This window comes from Rhinolophus sinicus, chromosome 4 (genome assembly GCF_057876585.1).
Source record: "Rhinolophus sinicus isolate RSI-liver-muscle chromosome 4, RSI-T2T, whole genome shotgun sequence".
Taxonomy (NCBI): Eukaryota; Metazoa; Chordata; class Mammalia; order Chiroptera; family Rhinolophidae; genus Rhinolophus; species Rhinolophus sinicus.
Window position 1 is genome coordinate 105,205,619 of NC_142504.1, and position 22,851 is coordinate 105,228,469.

Genomic DNA, 22,851 nt, shown 5'->3' on the forward strand with positions numbered 1-22,851 from the left:
CCCTTGAGGGACAGGCCTGCATTTGGTTTTGACCCCAGCACTGACTGGGTGGTCTTTACCATGCAGGGCTTACCTTCCCCTCTTCTTTCCCTGTAGCACAGTCACCCACTTAGGCTGGTGCAGAGCACCTCACACTGTCGGCTCTGTGTGTGTGATTTGCAGGCTCCGTGCAAATCTCCAGCTCTCTCCACAGGCCTTTTGGAGGAGCCGTAGCCACCCAGGGCATTGCTGAGAATCACAGCATCAGTGCTAATGATCTCTGGGCCAAAAGCATTTGTCTTGCAATCTGTGCACCGAAGAGCTCATATGGTCACTCATGCCACTCATGCAAGAGCCCCGGGAAACCTAACGCTCAGGCTGTTAATTCTATTCGTACTCCTCCCCACACCCAAACCCTGAAATGACGTGAAAGGATATGAACCGTCTCCTCCCCAATAAAAACCTCTCTTAATTCCATGACAACCATACAGCTCTTTATACATTTATGTTTACCACCTGGCCTTTGAACATATGGATGTATGCGCCATCCTCTGAAAATATGCCAGTCATAGCTGGCACATCATTTGGGCCACCAGGTGTCCCAGAGGGTCACATTGGAAATGGCAAATGGGTCAGTGCCTCGGGCCAGCATGGCTCTGCGTTAGGCCCCAAGGCTCACTGGACTGTAGCTAGTGCCATAATAATGGCTGTTTAGAATGATCTGGAACCACTGAGAAGGTTCTGTGGCATCAGGTGTGCACTAATGGAGAGTACTTGGGTTTATCTGATCAGTTTTCAAATATCCCCATATGAACTGGTCTTTGTGTCCAATTTTGCTAAATAAAGGGGTGAAGTCGTGAGGCCTCATTTCTATAGTGTTCCCCGATACTCTGTTAGGGAGAGTCCCTTGTCAAGAACCTCCTCCTTTGCCTTGGCTCTGATGGTGGATATGTAGACAACCTAAGGGAGCCTTTGCTCTGCCAGTTGGTCTGACAGAGCGGAGGGGAGACTGGAGCACCTCCTGGCCTCCTTTTTGCCCGTCGAGAATTTGCTCTGGTCAGTGAGTCTGGAGGGCCGAGAATCTAATGTGTGTTAGGGAGATAGGGATTGCCCCCTTCTCCCCTCCCCCCACCCTTCCCCCCACAGTAGATGCTTAATAAGTTTTTCTCATCTGGTCAGTGGAGCCTGAAAAAACTGAAAAATCAAAATGCAGTGGATGAGCTCTAGGCAGTAATTTAACTGATGAACGTAATGACACTTCCAGCTGCCAATGGGGGCAGAACGCGAGGACGCCTGGGGATTGGCGAAGTTGGCATCGTGTGCCTCACATTGGGGTGCCCTGGACCCTTCCTCTGCCTGCTCCTCAGCTGCCTGTCCCTTCTTACTCCTTCCTCTGTTCCTCAGCTACAGGCCTTTGCTATGTCCCCCAGGCCTCACCCCAGTACTCTTGCTTTATCTTTAAGTGTTCTGTATGTGTCTCACTGTTTTCCTTTTTTGGGGAGGTAGGACAGAATATAAAGAAAGGAAATGCAACCAACTTGAGAAGAGTCAGAAGTGAGAACATTTCTGAGTGTGTAAAACAATTAAGAAATTATTTATTGTACAAAAACTGAGCTAACAACTACGCCTTCAGAGACATAGGCAGGACGCACTGCCCAGAGGTCCGGCATTCAGATGGCGGAGGACTGACTGCCATTCAAGTTTCATCACCAGAGATGTTCCTCTCTGTGTTCATGGTTCCCCTGTGGTTTAGGCAGTGAGGGTGGCTCGCCAACCCATTCTCAGTGGTCCGGCCTCAGGGACGCCTTGGGAATGATGCCGTCTGTCCAGGCTCCCTCTGCATCTGCTTTGACAAAAGTGCCCTTACTGAAGGTGAAAATGTTCTCTTATACCTAAGAGGCGTGCTTTGGGGAATGTGCAATCTAGAATCCAGTTTGGATACGTTTCTGGAACTCCAAAATAATATATTTCTCAGATACAAATCTCATATGTTGATTGATTTCATTTTGTAAGAAACATTGCCATAGAATTCATGAAATTATTTCTATTTAATGTTTGTATTTCAGGGAGGGACCTGGAAAATACGTTTTTTTAAAAAGACTGCTGATAAGATCAACTTAGCTGGCAGGTTCTACGTGGTAAATACCACCTTTTCTAAGGGCTGTAGGTAGTTAGCTAAGTCTGAGCCAGCTAATGTGTTCAATAAGAGGGCCAGAGAGTAAATACTAAATGGAGGCTTTGCAGGACTTTTCTCTGCGCTAGTCCAAAAGCAGCCAGGAGGGTGTATAAACAGATGGTCACGTCTGTGTGCCAGTGGCCCAAGGGCCATCGTGCACCACCCCCTGAGAGTACACGCTGTTGATTCTCTATGACATATATATATATATATATATATATATATATATATATATATATATATATATATATATACAGAATTGGGAGTGCCAGGATCATTTGGTCATGATTTCTAGATTAAACTATTTCATTGAGCTGCTGGTTGGTCAGCGACAGACAGGACGTCAGTCAGTATTGACTTTTTGGGTGTGGGGGAGTGGGGTTCCCAGATATGACAGTAGCTTTTAAGTTGTTTTTCTTTTTTTTCCCCCCTTTTCTCTTCAAGGGCTGCTGGCTTAAAATATAGCTTATGACACTTGATCGATATGCACTGTGTATTTTAAAGTCTACAAGAGAGGAGAACTGTGAAGTGTTTTTGTCGTAGAGAAAATGATTCTCAGTACCTACAGGTTATAAATATGTGAAAAATGAAGTTGAATTTATAGACATGCAAGCAGATAGAGACAATAATTTAAATGGAAGTATTGCAATTAAAATATTGCCTGTTTTCTCCACGGGCTAAGCCTTAGACTTATGACTTTATTGTAAGTAATGTTTAATAAGGAATCTGCAATGTGTAACTCCTCAGTCAATTATTAAAGAGACTGGCATTGCTACTATATAACATCAACACAAGCCATATAAATATGCCCTGCCCCGAAATGAGTGTGCGCTGACATTCCTTCTGGCACATGGAGAGGGATCATTGATACACGTGCTCCCAGGGTTGTTTGCATTCGTATCTTTCCTTGTTACATGTCCATCATTGTATGGCTCCCACTGAAGAACTGATTCTGGTCTCCTCACTGTTGTTTTTAGATGCTCGAAATTAGCCATTCATGGTGGGAGAGTAGAGAAGCATTTCAAAGAAATACCGTTTTTCAAGTTTGGGGGCAACTGGTTGAAAATCAAAATGGGTGAATCTTACACCTTTATCATAGTTCGTTTCCTTTTCGCTAGTGAGAAAATGATAGTGTTGGTTGTATATTGTACATTCCCCCCACCTCCCACCCTACCCCCCCACCTCATTCTGACTTGTAAACTCTTGGGAGTTCATTGTGACCAAGGGTTCTAATTTTGTTCAAGTGATTTTTAAATGTTTTCTAGACAAGTTTGGACAGTAAAAGAGAAACTTGCAAATTCCTCTCTTCCAGAATGGGTGACTGGTTCCCTGTAGTGTGATTTCATATTCTCTGTGTTGTTCAATATGTAGTCAAACCATCATGGCCTGGAAATGAGATTTGAATGACTAGTGAGACCATATAACTCAGTATCTTCTGTTTGCCCTTTCACAGTTTCTTGGCCTGCAATGTCTAAATATATGAAACTGTTCTTCTGGAATGATCTGTCTCAGCTGGTGGCTCCACCCTCTGTCTAGGCATCCCAGCTGGGGACCTGGGAGTTGTCTGGGCTCTGTTATCCCTCCGACCCCCGCCTGGGCTCAGTGTGCAGAGGGCTTCCCCAGGGCTGTTCACATCTGCCGTCTTCTCCCTGGCCCTCCACACATGTACAGAATTCTTTCTCTCAAACATGAACTGTATTCTGCTGCCCTTCAGCACTGCTACCCTCTCCCTCTGCTATGGATTAAGGTCCTGGCTCCTTAACCTTGACACAGGAGCCCTCTGTGCAGTCCTCCTGTATCTCTTGGCCTTGGCTTTCCCCAGCAGCCATGCTTGGGCCGACATTGCCCTCAGAGGCTGCCCTTTTCCTCCCCTGTGCCTTTGCTGGCACCCAGAAGGACCTCCATGTTTTGCACCACTGACTTATTTTTGCCCTTCACAACGCCCCCGCCCCACAACCCCCACAGGCAGCTTTCCCTGTATCTGCAGCACCCTGCTCAGCTGTGGGGACCCTCGGCTTTATTCGCTCACTACGCGCACCTGTCCGGGGTCATGCTGCGAGCATGGTGTTGGGACATTCCTCTGCTACACCTTCACCTTTGCTCCCCTTCCTGACCCACTGTCGTCTTACGTAGGCCCAGGGCCACCAAATCCAGGACTGCCATCACCCTGCCTGCCCCTTTATACACATAGTCCCTTGGCTCTTCCCCCTCCTCTGCCACTAGGCCGAATTTATTTTCCCTGCTTTTGTACTCTCCCAGTGATTTATACATGCCTGTGTTTTCCTTACCCTCTGAGTTCATAATTTCGTGTTTATTTTATTGTTCTGTATGTATCTTTATGACCCTCATTCTTTACAAGGTGCAGGTTGTAAATTTTTATAATGTAAAATTTTTCTACTAGCACATACCACATTATTTCTAGTTCCTTCCTACTTCGAAATGACCACAGATACCTTTAAGGGATGCCCTCACTCCGAACCTCTCTGTCCGTGTAAAGTTCACTGGAGGAGAGGAGTTGTGAGGCGTCCCTGACAGAAGGAGTGGAATGGCTTGGCTGGGGAGTATCGGGGGAATTATAGCTCCCTCTGGTGGCCAGATCACCGGGTGCACTTTTGTTCTGGACTGTAAAAATGGTATTCAAATCTAATCCTTTAGAGGTCTTTTTTAAATTAATTTTTAAATTTTTAAAATTTATTCAAATTTTGTTTGTTTTGGCAGATACTTAAATCCTTCTCAAATAGTGACACTTATACGGAGAGAAGAATTATTTTACTGTAAGCAATTCCTACTTTTTACCCAGTTGGTTTAACAGTAGACAATACATAGCATTAAACTTTATTTCCCCCCTTTTTCTTTTCCTTTTTCTACCAAATAATTTCTTAATCTTGTAGAATCATCAAAATTAAATGCCTCAGACTACAAAGGAAGGATTGATAATTGAGAAGAAATGAAATTCTTCAAATGTGGGGTACTGTATTCAAGTACGGTCCCATAGACAAAATGAATTATAAGGCATTTTTAGTTTCACTTTTTTATGGATCAGAACTTCAATGCTCTTTTAGTTTTTGTTAAGAAAGGAGTTTCCAGGCTGGTGTTCTTAATGTAGAAAAGTAAGTATTGTTATAAATAGTTGCCTATATCCGTGTGCATTATGGGAAACAGGCATGGATCGTCTCAACAATATTTGTATTTGACTTTGGAATTAAGAAAACTGCTCTGTATATAGTTCTGTCTGAGGTTGCGGGAATTTTTAGTACTACAGAGAAATGTAATGAAGCAGTCATGACATGCAAAACAGACTCAGAAGACTAGAGAGGTTTTTAATTTTTTTTCTCCTGCCATCTCTTCCCTGTAGCTAAATTTGTAATGGTGTGTGTAGACAGCATTACTTTCAGATCGATGATAGAGACTCTCAAAGAACAATAGCAGTCCCAATCTTTATTTTTATTTTTTTTAATGTGTCATTGGCTAATTTTCTCTAAGGTGTGCTTAGGATTTTTTTGGATAAAATTTATTTGGGGGCAGGGGAAGGAGTCATGATGTTTTTGGGTGGTCTGCCTTAGTGGGTAGGTCATAGCAAAGGACTTAATTAAACAGAGTAGGGGTGGTTCAGACTCCCGTGGAGGAAAATGGTGTGGGTCACGTATCTACTCATTTTGCAATCTCCCTTTGCCATTTTTTAATGTCTGCAAAAGCTGACAAAAAACAAAAGGAAAGCCATGAACGCTTCCAGTGGGACAGAAAAATTGGAGAGGTACTACGGAGAAAAAATAGGGAGAAAAGGATTCGTCGGTTTGAGATGATATTAAAATCATTTATTACCTTTTTTTTTTCTTCAGTTGAAGACATTAGGATTTATTCTCAGGGCTTTAGGACTGTTCTCATGAGGTATGGTTTCCATGTGATAATGCTAAAACACTATACAAATACAGAGGCTTACTTATTTTCTCTAGGCATCTCCCCCTGAAAAAAGGTAGCCTCCAAAGCAAACAGGTGAATAACAAACAACAAATCCTAAAACTGTCTCAGCCGAGAGAAGCAGATGCTCTCTAAGTGGAATGGTACTTTACCGTCTTCTGTGTGGATAGCGTGAAAATGCAATGGGAGCGACAGAGGTTTGGAGGGTGTTGAGCATGTTGATCGCAGGAGACGCTTTCCTCACCATGTTTCACAGCACCACCCAACTTTCCCTCAACCCTTTGCTTTCCTCTGGCTTCGTTTCATGCTTTTGGGCATTTGTGGGGAACCTGAGGCTTTATTTGCAGAGTATCCCTAACAGCAGTGAGGGTGGCAAAACAATGTTGCAGTGCTTGATGAGGTTATAAATACTGTGAGGAGGGCCTAAAGTGGGGTTGGAATAATAACAGACATATTAAAGAAAACAGTGGGAATGCCCACTGAAATGACCGGGATCAATTCTGTTCCTTCGTTCTCCCCCACAAAGAAATGCGGTGCTGCTGTGCTGATGGGCCGTACATCAGAAATGGTTTTCCAGTAGGGTAATGAGAACGGCGGATGTGAGGAGTGTTGGGTTGCTTTTAAATTGACATATTTCAGTGATGTAGAAAGTGGTGCCTGTTTATTGTGGCAGTCTCAGGAGACATGGATGAGGCAGGAAAGACAAGCCCCTCTTGGCCTTCCAGCCTGAGGTAGATGCTTTGAGTGTAGCCCCTCAGATCTTTTCTTTGTGTGGGGGTGGGCTGTGGAGGGGAGAATTGCATGGTACAGTCTTGTTAACTTGTTTCTAACTCCACAATATACTGGTCAGCATATGCTCCCCTGCCTTAGCCTTCTCTATGTCCAAGGAGAGTTTGAGAATGCTCAGAAGTCACCGTGTCAGAGGCAGATCACCATCCCTTCAGGTCCAGAGCAGCCAGGACTTGGCCTGAAAAACTGACCTCGTAGTTCGTTTGTCCGGAAGTGACTGCAGTGGCCCTTACTATTGCTGCAGCTGGACATTTATGATTTCTACCTTGATTTTTCAGATGATTTTTTGAGCCCTGACAGTGTTCCATGTACTGTGGAAGGCACTGGGGAAGTTAGACAGGGTCCCTGCCTGCTCGCAGCTTAAATTCTGCATCCCCTTTATCTTCTAAGTCTTTGGCCAACTGCAGAGGAAGCCACCTTGAAAGATGCATGCCCCCACCCCCACCCCTAGAGCCCCTGCCACGGGAGACCTGGCTGGAGGAAGCTTACTCCTCCTGGTAACCAGGGTTGATACTGGTTATAATAATATTCCATGCAGAGGTTGCTTATACCGGGCTGGCCATCCTTGGTGCGCACATTTGCCGAGAGACGTGCACTTAGGTTGGGACTCAGAGTATCCTTAGCCGGAGTTCACGGCTGAGGCATCCTTCAGCAGCGTATGTTCTCTATGTAGGTAGGATGCACACCATCACTTGCGCCCAGAGCCAAAGCTACTCACCCTGCAGAGGCCCCCCTCCTTGCAGAGAGCTCTTACTATAGCATCTCATTTAGTTGGTTGAATATTCACTTTAAAGCTCTGTTCTGCACTCATGGGCCTGTTACCTCCAGCTGACTGTTTCTTGCATTTGTGGGTATTATTTAAGATGGCTTCATCAACTTTGTTACCTACGTTTTACTTGGCTCACTCTAAGTTTGCAAAAACATTTTTTAACCTAAAAATTTCTTGTTTTTTTCTTTTAAGTTTGACTTCTACCCTCTTTCCTTTTTTTTTTTTTTAAGTCTGTTTTATTCATTTCAGCTCCGAATGTCAAAAGAGTTCCCAGTTTCTTTGTAGAAAAAAATGAGTTATACAAGAAGAAACAGCTACCTAAAGGAAGTAGGCTTGTGCTTTCCGCCTTTAGGATCATCTGTTTTGGTAGACAGTAGGTGTGTGTTGGTAGGTGTGTGTGGCTTTGGGGTCACCCGTCTCTTAGGAAGTGCCGTATTATGGAGCCCCGTCTTGTAGGAGAAAGGTTCTGAGACCGTGTGCGGGTCTGCCCTTCTCACGGGGCTTTCCTGTTCTTGGTGTTCCAGCAGCAGCCTTCTGTGATGGTTTGAATGTAGACCTGGCCCCACGATACTCCCAGACGCCTTGTTGGGCACGTGGGATGGTGGCTTACAGACGTTTTCTAGGGGAGTTGGGTCAATTTTTAAAGTTTCTTTAAAGGACTAGCGTAGTGTATTCCAGAAATGTATTTCACGGACTCTTGTTTTTGGGGTCCAAGGAGGGGTTCTTTTTCTCTGCCCTTCTCCCCAAAACAGGACTTGTACGCCACTGCCAGGGAGAAAGGCTTGTGCCAGGTTTGTTTACAGGTGAATTCGCACCAGTGATGCTCGTTAAGGGTGGTCTCCTCAGTGAAGGTCCTTTTGCTCAAGGCACTTGCGTCCCAGGGCAGTGCAGGTGTGCTGCCCAGTGAGGAGCACAAGTTGATGCTGGAGCCTCAGGAATGACAGGGAGGCCTCGTCACAGTGAGAGGACCCTGGGGTGAGGTATGCAAAGCTGCGGCCCAAACCTGGCTCGCTGCCCTGTAAGTCTCAGCTACGGACCTTGTCATTTAGCCAGGTTTGCTGGAACCAGATTTCAAATGGAACAGTACCTGTCCCATCACAAGCACTTTAAAACTAACAATGTCTACAAACCTTAAGAATTAAACAAACAAACAAAAAAGAGGTTTACAGTCTCATCTCAAGAACTAAAACAAGAGAGAAGCTATGATAAATGACATACAGGTGTTAGGATGTGTACAAAAAGTGTATGTGACGAAAATACACCATAAAGTTAAGCAAAGGAAATTAAATAAATAAATAAATAAATAAATAAATAAATAAATAAATAAATAAATAAAAGTTAAGCAAAGGGCAACCTGGGGAAAAACATGGCCATTTTCTGCCACAGCGAAAGAGCTAATTTCCTTAATATATAATGATCTCCTACAAATCAATGAAAAGGCCAATAACCTAAATGAAAAAATCATCAGCGAGTACAGGTAGACAGTCCCGAGACAAGGGAGTAGCAGTGGCAACTAAACAGAGTGAGATAGTTAGCCTCACTTGCAATAAAAGAAATAGCAATGAAAATTCTCATGAAAGACCCTTTGCAAAGATCCCATTGCAAAAATTAGCATCTTCTTGGCGCAGTGTGTTGACAGGAGAGCCAGGAAGCAGCTACCCTTTCAGCTGTTGTTGGAGGGCGTGTAACGTGGGGATGGCAGTTTGGAAATATTTATCAAAATGAGAAATGCCTGTACGCTTAGAACCTGCGCTCGCAGTTCTGTCAGTGGATGCAAAAGATGCACATGCGTGAAGTGAAGGGTGTACAAAAAATCTGCATTTCCTCGATACAATCAGAAAAAAAAAGTAGAAATGACAGGAGTGTCCACTAAAAAACAGCTGCATCCTGTGTTCAAATGTCAGCACCAGCTCTGCTCTCCCACACACCGTCCCCTCTGCTGCTTGCTTTGCTGGTTCTCAGCCAGGTTTTCTCTATTTGATGGCAGTTCTGGGCTCACCTTCACAGCAGGGACGGTGGGTCTGGCCAAGTTTAGGGCTTGCCTTTTATTGGGTCACCCCTCACCTGTGAGCAGGGGAATGGAATGTTCCATAAATTGACCTACAGTGGAGTAAATGTCTCATTTATATTTTTACAAATCCAGTCCTCTGACTCTCACTCCCTCCTGTCTTCATTTCCTCTTCATGTCCCTTCTTATGTCAGATGAAGCAACAGAGTCTGAGACCTATTGTATTTTCAGACATTGTAATTTTATGCATTATAATTAAATCATAATCATTGCATCAATCTTATGAGGTAGGAGTTAATATAAAGGTTAAGCAACTTGCCTGAAGTCACAGCAGATAAGTGACAGAGCTGTGCCACGTGTGTTGGCACACCCTGCTCTCATCCTGACTGACAGTCTTGATGCAGCCGGTCTGGGGCGGGGCCTGGGCGGGGCCTGGGCGAGACCTGGGCATTGGTGTGTAGAGCTGCCCCCAGCTGATTGGACCAAGCGGCCGGAGCTGGGAACCACTGGTCCATGACACCAGTGAGTGATGACTTTCACTCAAGATCTCGACGGAATTAAAAGCTCAGCTTCTTGGTGCTCTGCGTGCAGGCTGGGGATTCTCCTGCACACTGCCAGGCCTGTCTTCATGTAGGAAACTCATCTCTGAAGTAATAGGCGCTTGGGAAGAATTCCAGCAGGCAGTGGGCAGGACCCTGAGGTAGTAAGGACGGCATGCCCGAGTGCCTTGAGGGCTCCACAAGAAATTTGATTCTGTCTCCTTGGCTGGTAGTTTTCCTTGGCTGGCAGTTGTCAGGTTCACATGAGGTGGCTCTAGAGAGACTTGGGGAGCCCAGAGGAACTTTGGATGACTTGTTTGTTCTCATCTTCTGCACTCCTGGAAAAGGTGCTCAACTGGATTGGGGGATGGGGTGGAGGGGACAGGAAACTAGGAGAGAAGTGCAGCTTCTGGACAGAAAATCAGCAGACAGATACACCAGCAATGGGGACTAGGGGAAGAAGGATTAAGAAGGGGGGAAAAAAGCGGGGTGGCCAGATGGCTCAGTTGGGTAGAGTGCGAGCTCTGAACAAGGTTGCCAGTTCAATTCCCACATGGGATGGTGGCCTGTGCCCCCTGCAACTAAAGATTGAAAACAGCGACTGGATTTGGAGCTGAGCTGCGCCCTCCACAACTAGACTGAAGGATAACAACTTGGAGCTGATGGACCCTGGAGAAACACAGTATTCCTCAATATTCCCCAATAAAATTTATTTTTTAAAAAAAAAGAAGGAAAAAAAGCCTTTTTAAAAGGTCCTTGTAAATCAGAAGGAAAAGAGGAAATTGAAATTTTAAAGTACGTGATTAGGGTTTAAGTTCAGTAAACTTCACTACATGTAAACACTTCACTTAGTATGTTCTGTAGTAGATGAATGGAGGAAAAGTAGGACTACTTTTGTTTTTCTTCCCAAGTGTCACTGAGATTTTTGTGTTCTCTTAGATACATTTTAAGATGAATTATGCACATCAAATTACCAGACACTTGAGATGGAAATATATGTTAGTAATATTCAAAGAGAATTATGTGCTCCATTTCCTTTTCTCAGGAAAAAGAAGCAGGCAGAACTTATATTCTGAAAGAAAATGTGAAAATCGCATTAGAAGTCAGAAAACCCTCACCCCCCCCATACCCCCCATTTGTTTGATTTGTCATTGATCTGAGATCATGGGAGACTGGAATCACCAGGGGACCTTCAAAAACAGATTGGTGCCAGGACTCACTCCAGACAGCCAATCAGGTGGCCCGGAGTTCCAGGTAGAGGCCTGATTGGCCGGGGTCTGCAGTCCAGTGAGCAGAGGGCACAGTGAATGTAGCCCCTGCCCTGTCCAGCACTGGGACTCTGGTCCCGTAGTCTGTGCTTCTGACTTTGCCAGTGATGTCACACTTTTGGGCAGGGATCTGCAGAAGCCTACCGGCCCCTAGCACCTCCTTTGGAATAATGGGAGTTAAGTAAATGCACACTGATGCCTATAATGGGGAGGAGACTGTCTCTTCTCACAAGTAACCCACATTGATCCGTCTTGCAAGTGGGTTCATTCACTCACTGTCCTAACGAAAGTGGGTGCACAACCTGGTCTGTGTGGCAGAAGATACGCGAGGGGTTCTTTTTCAGCCCTACTCTTCTGCCTCTGAAACCAAGCCCTGACCTTCTTCTCTCCCAGGTCCCTTTGTCACGCCGCAGCAGGACTGGGAACAAAAGATGATTGTTTCACCGGTCCAGGATGCCAAAAGCAAAGGAAGCCCTCCTAGAGCTTTGCAGCCCCCCAACAGCGCTGGAAGCCCTTATCCTCTGATATTTACTCAACACCTGACACCTCCTGGGAATCTTTCAAATTGTTCTGGAAACAAATCATTCTGCCTCAAGTGCCTATTTTTAGACTTTATAAAGCCCACGTTCGATTTTTGCTTTCATTCTCTCTATCCACTAAGCCTGCTATTTGAAAGGCAAGGAGATCTTTTGTCTTTAAAAGGTCAGCACCCTCTGGCTCACTCCCCACAGGAACCCCCAAACCCTGGAATGCACTGGGGTTATGTCTCTTCCCTCGTTCTGACCACAACCAAAACCGCAGGTGATGACCTTCAGACCAGAGTAGTTGAGACAATACAATTGGGGGAAGAAATTTACTTCAAAACAATGAACCTTGAGTTAAAATGACAATAAATTGGTACGTCTTAGAACTTTTCATCTGCCCTGGGCATGACTTGTTCAGCGAGACGGGTTTGAGCTTTGAGTTCTCCAGTTGGCTGTCCAAGTTCAGGACAAGTGCACGATGGTTACTAGCTCAGGGAGTGAGCAGCTATCAAGTTCAATAACGAACTATAGGAAACAGGTTTCAGTCTTTGAGGTGGGGGGGTCTTGACCACATTCCAGTCCAGCTGCTCTTTGGCCAGAGGTTTCGGCTTTTCTCTTCACATGAACCCATGGCAACCGTGTAACTTTCAAGGCAGTGATAATTCAGAGTGAAACCCGAGACCCAAAGGCAATGGTGGGGGCAGTTTCATATCGTCTCTCCCCTTTCCTTTTCCCTTCATTTCCGACCTTCTCTCTCTCCTTGTTTTCTCCCTCCCTTTCACCTTATGGGGCCACACAAAAATAAAACAACTCAAGTATTTTTTATTTCGTATTCCTTATTGAATAAATAAAAGTTTTAGGATTCGTGTTATTAAATTTAAAATAGGTAAATTGCGTATTGTCTAGTGAATTCTCTAAAAAAAAAAAGCCAAAACGCTAATAAAACCAAACCAAGTGTTCCTTTAGGCAAAATGAAAAAAATAAATTGGGAAAACAAAAAGAGGACATACATTCATAGAAAAGATTGGAAAGCATGCGCAGAATATTAACACCGTTTCGGGGTAGTAGGGTGATCAGTTAATTTTGCTTTTTGTATTTTATAAATTTTCTTCAATAAGTAAAGTTTAATGTTACCAAATATATAGAAAGAAAAATGTGCATGCCTAATGATCTAGCCAACGTGCTTCAAAGGAATTCATCCTAAGGAAATAGTGAAGAGTGTATTAGCATAGCCTTATATGTCCAAAGAATTAGCTATAAATGTAAGGGTGAAATTCGGTAAATCAGTAACGCAGTTCGAGTTAGCTTGCAGTTGAAGTCACTGCTTGTATCTAGTACGGCTTGCTATCTAGCTACCTGTAATTAGATTTAGTTTGTTTTCAATTGGATCCACCTTGATATTGGCTGTTTTCTCTTTGTTTCTCCCCTACTGATTAACTTTTGTTCTCAAGGCTCCCCATATCTCATTAATTAACAACATCCTATCCTGAAAAGAGCAATTTCTGAATCCTCAGGTGCCCGCACACTAGAATCCAATTTACAACTCCCTTGCAGTTTTTACTGGTGATGCATAAAAGCCCCAGGCCGTGATGGCTGAGTCTGGGAGATAACATAATCTTCCAACAGACCAGACCCCCAGGAAGTGATGTCAGCCCTCCAACCTGCCTGACCAACTCCCCCGTTCCTACTTAAGAAAAAGCTAACATGAAGTTAGTGCAGCTGTCTACCAGACTCTGCCCTGGTGAAGGAGTCTGCCAGTATTTCTCTTACCCCTCTGTCTCGGCAGCTGTCCCTATAAGACCCTGCCCCCGACAACCCCCCCCCCCCCCCCCCCCCGCCCCATGTTTCTCTCCTTACTACCCGAAACAATCCTCATCTCTGGACACTGCCATGGGCATTTTCTCTCTGCCCTAACTTTGTAGAGTCTGTGAATGCTTTCACCTTTTGCGAATGACCAGGGGTTAATTCCACACCAGGACAATAAAGATCAGAAGTTGTTTGTCATGGATTAAAACAATCTAAATTGGTTTCATAATGGTATATGTCTAAAATGAAATAGTATGAAGCCATTAAAACTGAGTCATAGATATGTATTTGATGATATGGAAGCATTTTATAACAGAATGAAAAGGTAAGCCACAAATTGGTTTGTATAATTTGATCCCATCTTTTTGTAAGAAATATACACACATGCAGAGATAGTGAAGATTTGAAATGGTATTATTATACTACGTTAAGGTATTATTTGTGTTACCTCAAAGAAAGGGATTCTTGGATATTTTCTTCGCCTGACTGTGTGTATGTTAATTTTCCTGGAAAGGATCCATTTGCTTTTGTAGAAATTGGATAAGTTTATTTCAGTTTTAGAAAATAATCGCCTCTTTATTTGAGTGAGAACCTATGATTTACACCTCATAGCTGACCTTTTACCCCCATTGTTTAAATCCATCTTCCTACACCTTCAAGGGAATGAAAGTAATAATAAAAAGAGCTTAAAATGACAAACTGCTGAATGGACTATTGATAACTGTAATGGCTGAGATTTTCAATTGCCATTTATATCAATGAATAGTACTCTTTCTTTTCTGGTGTGTTTAGGTTTTTATAGCAGAAGTGGCACTGCTGTTGATTGCACTTTATTGAGGATTTGAAGCTTAATCTTTGTAATTGGGAGCTAAATAATGAAAATTGTTCTAGATGGTGTTACAGTAAGTGAATCTCTGAGCCCAAGGGCCTGGTGACAGTGGCTGTATTTCAGAATTCAGAAGCTGTTTTTGTGTTGATTTGGGTTTTACAGCTACGTTCCCTGGGCTGAGGCTGGCGGAAGGCAGCCTAAGGTAATAGGTAAATTACTAAGGAAGACATTGACTTACTTTGTAGCAGTTTAGGATTTCATTCGTGAGATAGGCTCATTGAAGATCCATTACAGTTAAGCTAGAACTTGGTGTATAACCAAAGTGTTACATTGTATGTACAGATGACAAGTGTTGAAGACTTCAGGAAAATAGGACCTAGATGGGCAGTGATTGGCAGGTGACAAGCTCATCCATCCTGGAACCCCCGGAGCCAGCATGGTACTTGGCACATGGTTGGAGCTAGATAAATACTTGCTGAGTGAGCTGGCTTTCCCAGCCTGGATTCCTAATACACGAGCCTGGGTCATGAAACTTCAGGAGAGGAGCTGCACCACACATATGAGTAGGGTTTCCAGGCGGGAATTCCCGCCCGTTCTCAGGAATTTTTTTCGCTTTCCTGTTGTCGAATCCTGAGATATAAACTGCTTTCTGTTCTCCACGATGAATCATTTCTACAAAGTGACGGCCGATACTACCAACCACCTGGGTTCAAGGAGCCGATTTTCCCAATTTCCCCGATTTCCCGACCAACTTTTCTCAGGATTCGGGAACGGAAAAGCGGAAAAAATTCCCGAGAACAGGCGGGAATTCCCGCCTAAAAACCTTAGCGATAAATAGGAAAAATGTCTAAGAGATACATTGTGAGTAGTACGTTTATTTCCCATTGTGGGTATTACTGGGTTCAAGGAGCCGATTTTCCCGACTTCCTGACCAACTTTTCTTGGGATTTGGGAATGGGAAATCGAAAAAAAATCCTGAGAACGGGTGGGAATTCCCACCTGGAAACCCTACAAATGAGCACTCTGAGACTGGGAGAGTAAATGAGTGGTTCAAGATCACAAATGATTCCTGATTGTCAACACTACTGATTGAGTGTTAGGTGCACCATTGATGTACTAACAAGAGATGAAAATGGCAGGCAAGTACCTTTATGACTTCCTATGACAGGCTTGCTGATTTCAGAAAGGTGAAGATGCTGTAAGTTGCCTAAAATGAAACGAAGATAGTTAACGGCATCAGGAGGTCTCCTGACACTTTGCTTATCCAGTTAGCAACTCATGTTAGCCCTTTGACAGTTTACCGCTTACTTGAATGTCTTTACTAGGTTGTCTTGACGAGCTTTGGAATGTCTATAGAGTTCGTTTGTTTCCTGCCTAGCTTTCTGCTGGGTTGGCTGTGGGGGTGCAGCCCACGGGTACTTGTGTTTTCCTTTCAAGGGAGTTCAGTAACCATCTAGTCATGTGGAAAGCTGCTGTGCTGGGAGCTGGAGAACACAAGAGTTTTGGGCCTCCAAGAGTTTATTATCAATTGCTAATTTGAGCTCAGCCTGGCCCTTGAATGTGGGCCATAGATTTCCAGATATTAAAGAAAAAGAAAAAAGATCCTTTAGTATATAGAGTTGTCTTTCTTCCTGCTTACTTAATTTCTGATTGTTTTAAAAAAAAATTGGAATCTAAGTGTGGTATGTCATGTTCCAACACAACATGGCAGCCTGCGTGGCTTTGAGGGTGTGACTGTGATGGTTGCAGAGGTTTTCAAAGTAAAGTGGCTAAGAAGAGAGGGAGACCTGTGTGTGTGTGTGTGTGTGTGTGTGTGTGTGTTGGGGGCCATGTGTGGACTATTTCTTGATACAATCTATTTTACATACGACGTGTTCTTTGCTCTATTTCATATATGACAGTGTACATCTGATTAGAAGACAGAATGTACTAAAATTTACCTCTTGAATTGATCTAGTATAAAACTGAACTAAATATCAGTCAAGTACTTAATTTTATAGTGGTTTCAAATAGCCTATTGGGGTAATGTGGGTAAAAAGTTTTTACATAGTATAAACTTCTGAAAATGTCTGTCTTCTTTTGTACCTAAAAGGGGCATCGGCCTTCTTCTGTTGTACTCCAAGCAGATGCTGCTACTACATGGAGACAGATTTGCCAGCTGTGGCACAGCTGGTCTCCCAGGCCTTTTAACAGCTGCCTATGAAGCACATGTAGAGTCTTCAACTAGTACTTGCTTCGAAATCACTAGTATCATTTTAGAGAGTGTCCCCGTGACACCACTTACGTGCAAAGTTTTCCGATTTCTTCCTTCTCCATGGCCCTCCCTTCCTCTGGCTAATTTTTCCTAAGGTTGTTTGTTGCCTGCTTTTGCAAGCCTCCAAGTAGTTTCACCATGGACTGATGGAGGCTTCCAGGGAGGGAACTGGTTAGGAGCATTTCTTCAAATGTCACCCGATTGGTAGCTCTTTGTTTGTGACCCGATGTCCAGTGCATTCTCGCTCTGGAGAATTCTGCACAGAACAACTCTCCTGCACCCACCCAGGTCGAGGCCGCTGGTCAGGGCCCAGCTCAAAGGCTGTCTCTGATGTATTCTGGCTCTCCCACTTGGTCTCTTCACTTGGTAGAGGTGCCTGCCTCATATTTTCCGTTAGAATTGGCTCTGGGCTGCTACATTCTGGGAACAAACACACTGGCTCTTTGATTTTCTTTTCTCCTTTTTGGGAATTTCATTCCTTGTAACCAAATCACCAGATGTTGGGTGGGAGAAGACGAGGTGATGGCAAAGAACAGAACTTTTATCCTCCCTCTTGTATTTAGCCGCCTGATGAAAAGCCTGTGGGAAAGAAGGAAGGTTGGAAAGATCTGGTGGGGAAGTATGAAGGTTGTCCTTGAGCAGCCAAACTTGCTGCCAGGAGGTTAATGCAATGGGGAGAATGGATGGAAGATGATGTATAGTTCATGACTGCAATACACAGGAGCTACCACCAGATGGCGATGATGGCTTCTTGGCCCTTCGGACTCTGGGACGCCCCTTCCCGGTGAAGGTCTCTAGAGCATGTATAACCTTGACCTGGTACTCAAGCTGTTGTCATTCATATCAAAGAGTGGTACTGTAAGTAACCTGTGAATTCCATTTTAAGAAACAATTGCCTTTTTAAAAGCCAGCATTAAAGAAAAAGATCTGGCTCAATTAAGAGCCTATTCTTTAACAATTTTGGCTCTTAAAAGTGGGCATGACCTTGGCCTTGAAGTGGGAAGCTACAAGGAATTTGGGGCAAAAACCTCTAACTTGGGCTGCAACTTGGTATCTCTGGCAGCGTTTGTGCCGAGGGACCATATGATCTGGCTTTGACCGTTGTATGCCAAAGGGGTCTTTAACTTGGCCTCCGTAACTGTTGGAGACATTGGTTAAAATAGAGGTAGGAGAAACAAAGAGATTTTGCTGTTGGATATGCACTGGATCAGTTTCTAAGTTGAAGGACGGTGAGAGGGGTGCCTGGCTAATTGAGGACAGTACTTTCAGAGTCACAAGCCACTGGAGGCGAGTAGGTGAGAGCAGAAGAGGCAGAAGCCTGTAGATTTCAGGACCACTGGTCTCTCCACCTGGGATCTCACTGATTTCGCACAGTGGTCCCTGAAGGAGGTTCCAGGGCTCCAACGCTACAGATAAGGAAGCCAAAGGTGAGACAGGTCAAGAAGCTTGCCCAGAGTCCCCAGCTAGTGAGGTTGTGGAGATGGACTCCAGAGCCCGTTTTGTCTGATGAAAATACATGCTCATTCCACATCTATGAGGACAACAGAGCAGTTCTTTCAACAGTAGTATCCAGAGGAGTTTCTTCATTTCCTTGAACGTCCTTCCTCTCAACATTGGCATGAACATTTAGGAAAATATGCCATTCATTTTCCAAAAGGGACATTCTATATGCCTTGGGGGTCCCAGAGGTTTCAGGGTCACCTCAGCCAGGCCAGGCGTGCACTTCTTACTGGAAGTTAGTTGTTAACTTTCATGATGTTTTGCAGGGGGGCAGTGTTGTGGGATCGTGGTTTGAATTGGTAGTTGTGCCTCTCGAATCCACAAAGTTCCCTCTGTAAGTCATTGGTTCTGCTGCCTCTGATGAGCCACTTCGCTCTTCCCCACATTGAATTTGCTCTCACTTTGAGCAAGGCAGGCACGAGCAGCAGCTGCCAGCCCAGACAGGCCTCAGCAGGACACCAGCCGGTACCGCTGGAGGGTGTCGGGGTGGGTGGCTCTCAGTGGAGCCCTGCCTGGGCGGTAGCTGCCTCAGAGCCCTCCGTCTCGGAGCCTTGCTGGGAGCTCGGGGCTCCTGGGAGCTCGGCGCCGCCCACCTCCGGGCTGTTGATCACCTGTCAACAGGGGGAACTGGCAGAGACCAGGCTTTCTCCTCGCTGCTGTTGTCAGGGGAAACACACTACCATCTGCCTCCAGACCAGCTCTCTCTGTCTCTCTTCCCCTTTAAAATGAGGTCTTCCTGCCTGGAATCTGGTAAGTGCCACAAAGGATTCCATTTTCCTTGGTTAACATCAAGAGAATGTGCTCTTATAATGGATTCATTAGTTTTAAATGTGCCAGAATTTGGGGAATGAACCAAGCTTCCTCCCTCCCTTCCTTCCTCTTTCCTTCCTCCTTCCTCCCATGTCCATGAAACATTTTTTGCATGCTTCAGAAATCAAATATGTATAGTGAAAATTTTTAATTCTGTGTATAACCTCTGTCATCTTGTTTGAAACCTTTTTTTTTTTTCAGTGCACGGAAAAATCATTATACAGATATTGCTCTCTGGTGCCTTCCCCCTTCCCTTTTGTGAATACATGAATGCGTTTGTCATCACTGTGTTCCTGAAATGTCAAAAATAGACACAGTGAAAGGATCTGTCATGCAGAGTTCAGAAATTTCACCCCCAGGTGAAATGAGGGACAGATCTTTAATTTTTTTTTTTCTGTTTAGACTTCATTGTGTGTTAAGTTCAATTTTAAGCACAGGTAATGCAATCAACGAGGTCACAGTGGGGCAGTGTTTTAGATTTACCTTCATTGTTTTAGATTTGCCTCCTGGGACACAAACACCTTCCTCACTTGTTTTATAACCTTTGCAGGAAATGCGTGAGGGTGAGTCACATAACTCCCAATTTTAGCTTTCACTTGTGTTCACACAGATTAAATGCTTTTGCTCTGAAGTGGATAGATATTCAGTTAGGAACTTTACAAAATTTTAAATGAGGTGCTCCATACTCCTCCGCCTCCAAACATGTAAACTTGTATTTGCTTTAAGAGAAAGTAAAACTGACGCTTCGTCTTTTCTTGATTCGAAGGTAAAGGGGACTCACATTAGATGTCGTTAAAAATGCATACAGAAAATTAATCTCCAGGAGTCTGTCATCTTTCTATTCTAGATTAATCTCAGCAGGAATCAGTGTGGTTCTACCTTTTTTTTTTTTTAAACTTGCATCACCTAATGCTTTATGGCAAATATATGCCTGGAAGAAAATTCAATTACGTAATACTGGAATGGAAGAACCAGGGCCATGCTTGCTCTTTTTGGGTGAGTCTATACACAGCCTTAGACAGCGTGGTAGAGGAGCTCCTGGTGAATTTTATGAGTTGTGGAGGAGAGGTGTGTGGGGGCGGGGGCCCAAGCATGTGCAGCAACTTGAAGCATGACAGAAAGAACACTTGTCAGACACCTTCAAAACCCTGCCTGTTGGTAACATGTGAAATTGAAATTCTGACCCTGTTTGCTGGACGGTGACCCCTTGTTTTGCTTGAGAATTGCGTGGTCTTGGGTCCCTGGGTGTGTGAGAAACAGCAGAGCAGCTTAATGAGTAGGGAAATGCCATCCTTTCTGTGTGTGACTTGAAATTGTGGAGTCGAAAGGATCATCTTAAAAGGAGATGTTTCCACTGACAAATGGACGATGGGAGACGCAAACTCTGCAGACCTTACCTGTTTAGGCTTCCTTACCTGTAAACTGCCTTGCACGTGAGGAGAGACAGTTACACCTCATTCGTGATAAGGAAGAACAGGAAATAAACCCTAGAGAATGAACTGCAGCTGTGAGTGGAGAACAGTTGTGGAAGAAAAGAAGAATCCCCCTACCCCTCCAAGACACCCCTGTTTGGCTCTGCTCCCTCTGTGCCATTGCGATGCCCTTCTCCTGAAATGACCCAAACTGTGTGTTTGGCAACAGGAGGCTGCTACGTTATCTAAATGCATTTCTTTCAGCTTGTGAACGCCCATCCCTTGCCAAGGGGCCTGTGTGCCTGGTTAATGATCTTTAATGTAAATGACTGTCTGCCCGATTAACATTTAGCTTGCTTGGTACCAGACAGGTTGAATTCTGTGGTCCTCCCGAGATTTATTCTCTGCCAGCCATCTGCCCACCTACCTGTGGGAACTGGGCACAGCCAGTTCTCTCTGTTTGTGTGCTCTTTCCCTCGCGGTGCGGGAATTCGGTGTGAGCCAGATGAGGTGGAACCAAAGGTATTGGGCAGAAGGGAACAGCTGCACAGCATCCTGTGTGGTGGGAGGGCTCCCGGGTGGGTGGTTTCCAGGCTCCTGAAATTCAGACCTAGTGAGCCTTTCCGCTGAGCCTGCTTTCCAGAGGGCTGCTGACTGGAGCTCCATCCAGGTGGCCGTGATAGTGGGTGATCCCCATGTCTTAATTACAAGTGCCGGCTGCCTGGGTCTCTAAGTGCCTTGGCAACTGTCTGCTCAAGTTACTTTCTTCCTGGTAGGTCACCTGTTGGCGTTTCTCCATGAAGGAAATAGACGCGTGGATGGTCTTGCAACTCTGGGGTGGGTAGAGTTAGCCTTTTTCTTCTGACCTAAATACTCGTATATGTATTGGTGATTTCTACATACGGATGCCTAAAAAAAGATATGAAATAGCTTTCATAGCCACAAAAATGAGAATGTCCTTTTTTTTTTTTTTTTATGATGTTAAGAAACAACTTTTACGACCAGTTTTTAAAAATCTGGTGGCACCCACCCGTAATCTGTCAGGTTTCCCTTAAGAATTACTACTCCTGTTTAACGGTTGATTATTGAAGTATTCCTCTCTAAGCAGAGTGACACGAAAGAAACCCGGGGACATCGGCCTAAAGCATTTAGAAGGCACACACTTCCATTAGAGCTTTCATCTTTCGCTGGCCTTTATTTCCTTCCAGGAATTGGGGTCTGTCGTAACCGCCGGTGGCAAAATGATGCTGGGACGTGTGCTTTTGGTCCTCTGAGGCAGAATGTGAGGGGTTGGGTGGCACCCAATGTCATGAGTCGTCTGCTTGGCCTCTTTCCCAGACCAACTTGTGCCTTATGCTCGGTTGGTGTGGCCAGTTGTAGAATCTGATGTTTACTTGAGAATCCTGGGATGGAAAGGATTAAGAGGGGTTTCGAACCCAAATTCCTTATTTCTAGGGAATTCTCAGGTCTATGCATTACATTTATTTATTGCTTTAAAAAGTACTAACTCTTAACAGATGGGGGGGGCATCCCGTCATTTTGCTTCTTTGGTCTTCCATAGTGATAATGTTTTCTGAGACAAATACCAACTTTATGGTCTAATAAAAGATTTTTTAAAAAGTTGTTTACTAAGTATTGCTTTGTCTTGTGCACCTGAAACTAATAAAATTATATATATATAAAAAAGGAAGCCTTGAGTTAAGAAAAAAAAAGTTGTTTAATCCATGTTGAAATCTTACAGTGCTATTGAAGTCTTATTATATTTATTTATATTTATTGTGAATTGCTTTATCGTTCCAGTTGTGCTTCTTTCCTCCCAGGGGATGTGTAGCAATGTCTGGACACATTTATGACTGTCCTGTAGTGGGACAGGCTAGGGATGCTGCACAGCCTTTTACGGTGCCCAGCGCAGCCCCTCATCACAGAGAAACGTCCAGCCAAATATCAGTAGTGCCAAGGCTGAGAAACGTTGCTCTAAGGAATGCACAAAATTAGAAATGTCCTGGAAAACCTGAAATCTCTGGACAGCCTATCCATAAGGAATAAAAGTTTTTTTTGCAAAAGTGTTTCATGGGTCCTGGTTGAATTAACACATGAGTGGACCATGTGGATTGTATAACATAGTATTACGGTGGTAAACTGTCTTTCTTTCGAGTTAGAATTATTGGCAAAGTGTCTCGGTGTAACATTATTTAGTAGACAGTTACTTGATAGTTTGCTAGTATCATCAGCCTGAACAGAGGATTTGATTGCATTGTCAGGCAGGACAA

General features: G+C 44.3%; 1 protein-coding gene across 4 annotated transcripts in view; it reads left to right on the forward strand.

The window, feature by feature from the left end:
• NEDD4L (NEDD4 like E3 ubiquitin protein ligase) overlaps window positions 1-22,851 on the forward strand; it is a 310,035-nt gene that overhangs the window by 104,307 nt on the left and 182,877 nt on the right. The window contains exon 1 of one of the 4 annotated variants that reach the window (XM_074339906.2): window positions 18,806-19,109. The exons of the other annotated variants lie outside the window; for them this stretch is intronic. The gene's annotated coding sequence lies outside the window, so the exon portion shown is untranslated. Of the gene's footprint in view, window positions 1-18,805; window positions 19,110-22,851 lie in introns of those variants that run through there. 4 annotated transcript variants of the gene reach the window in all.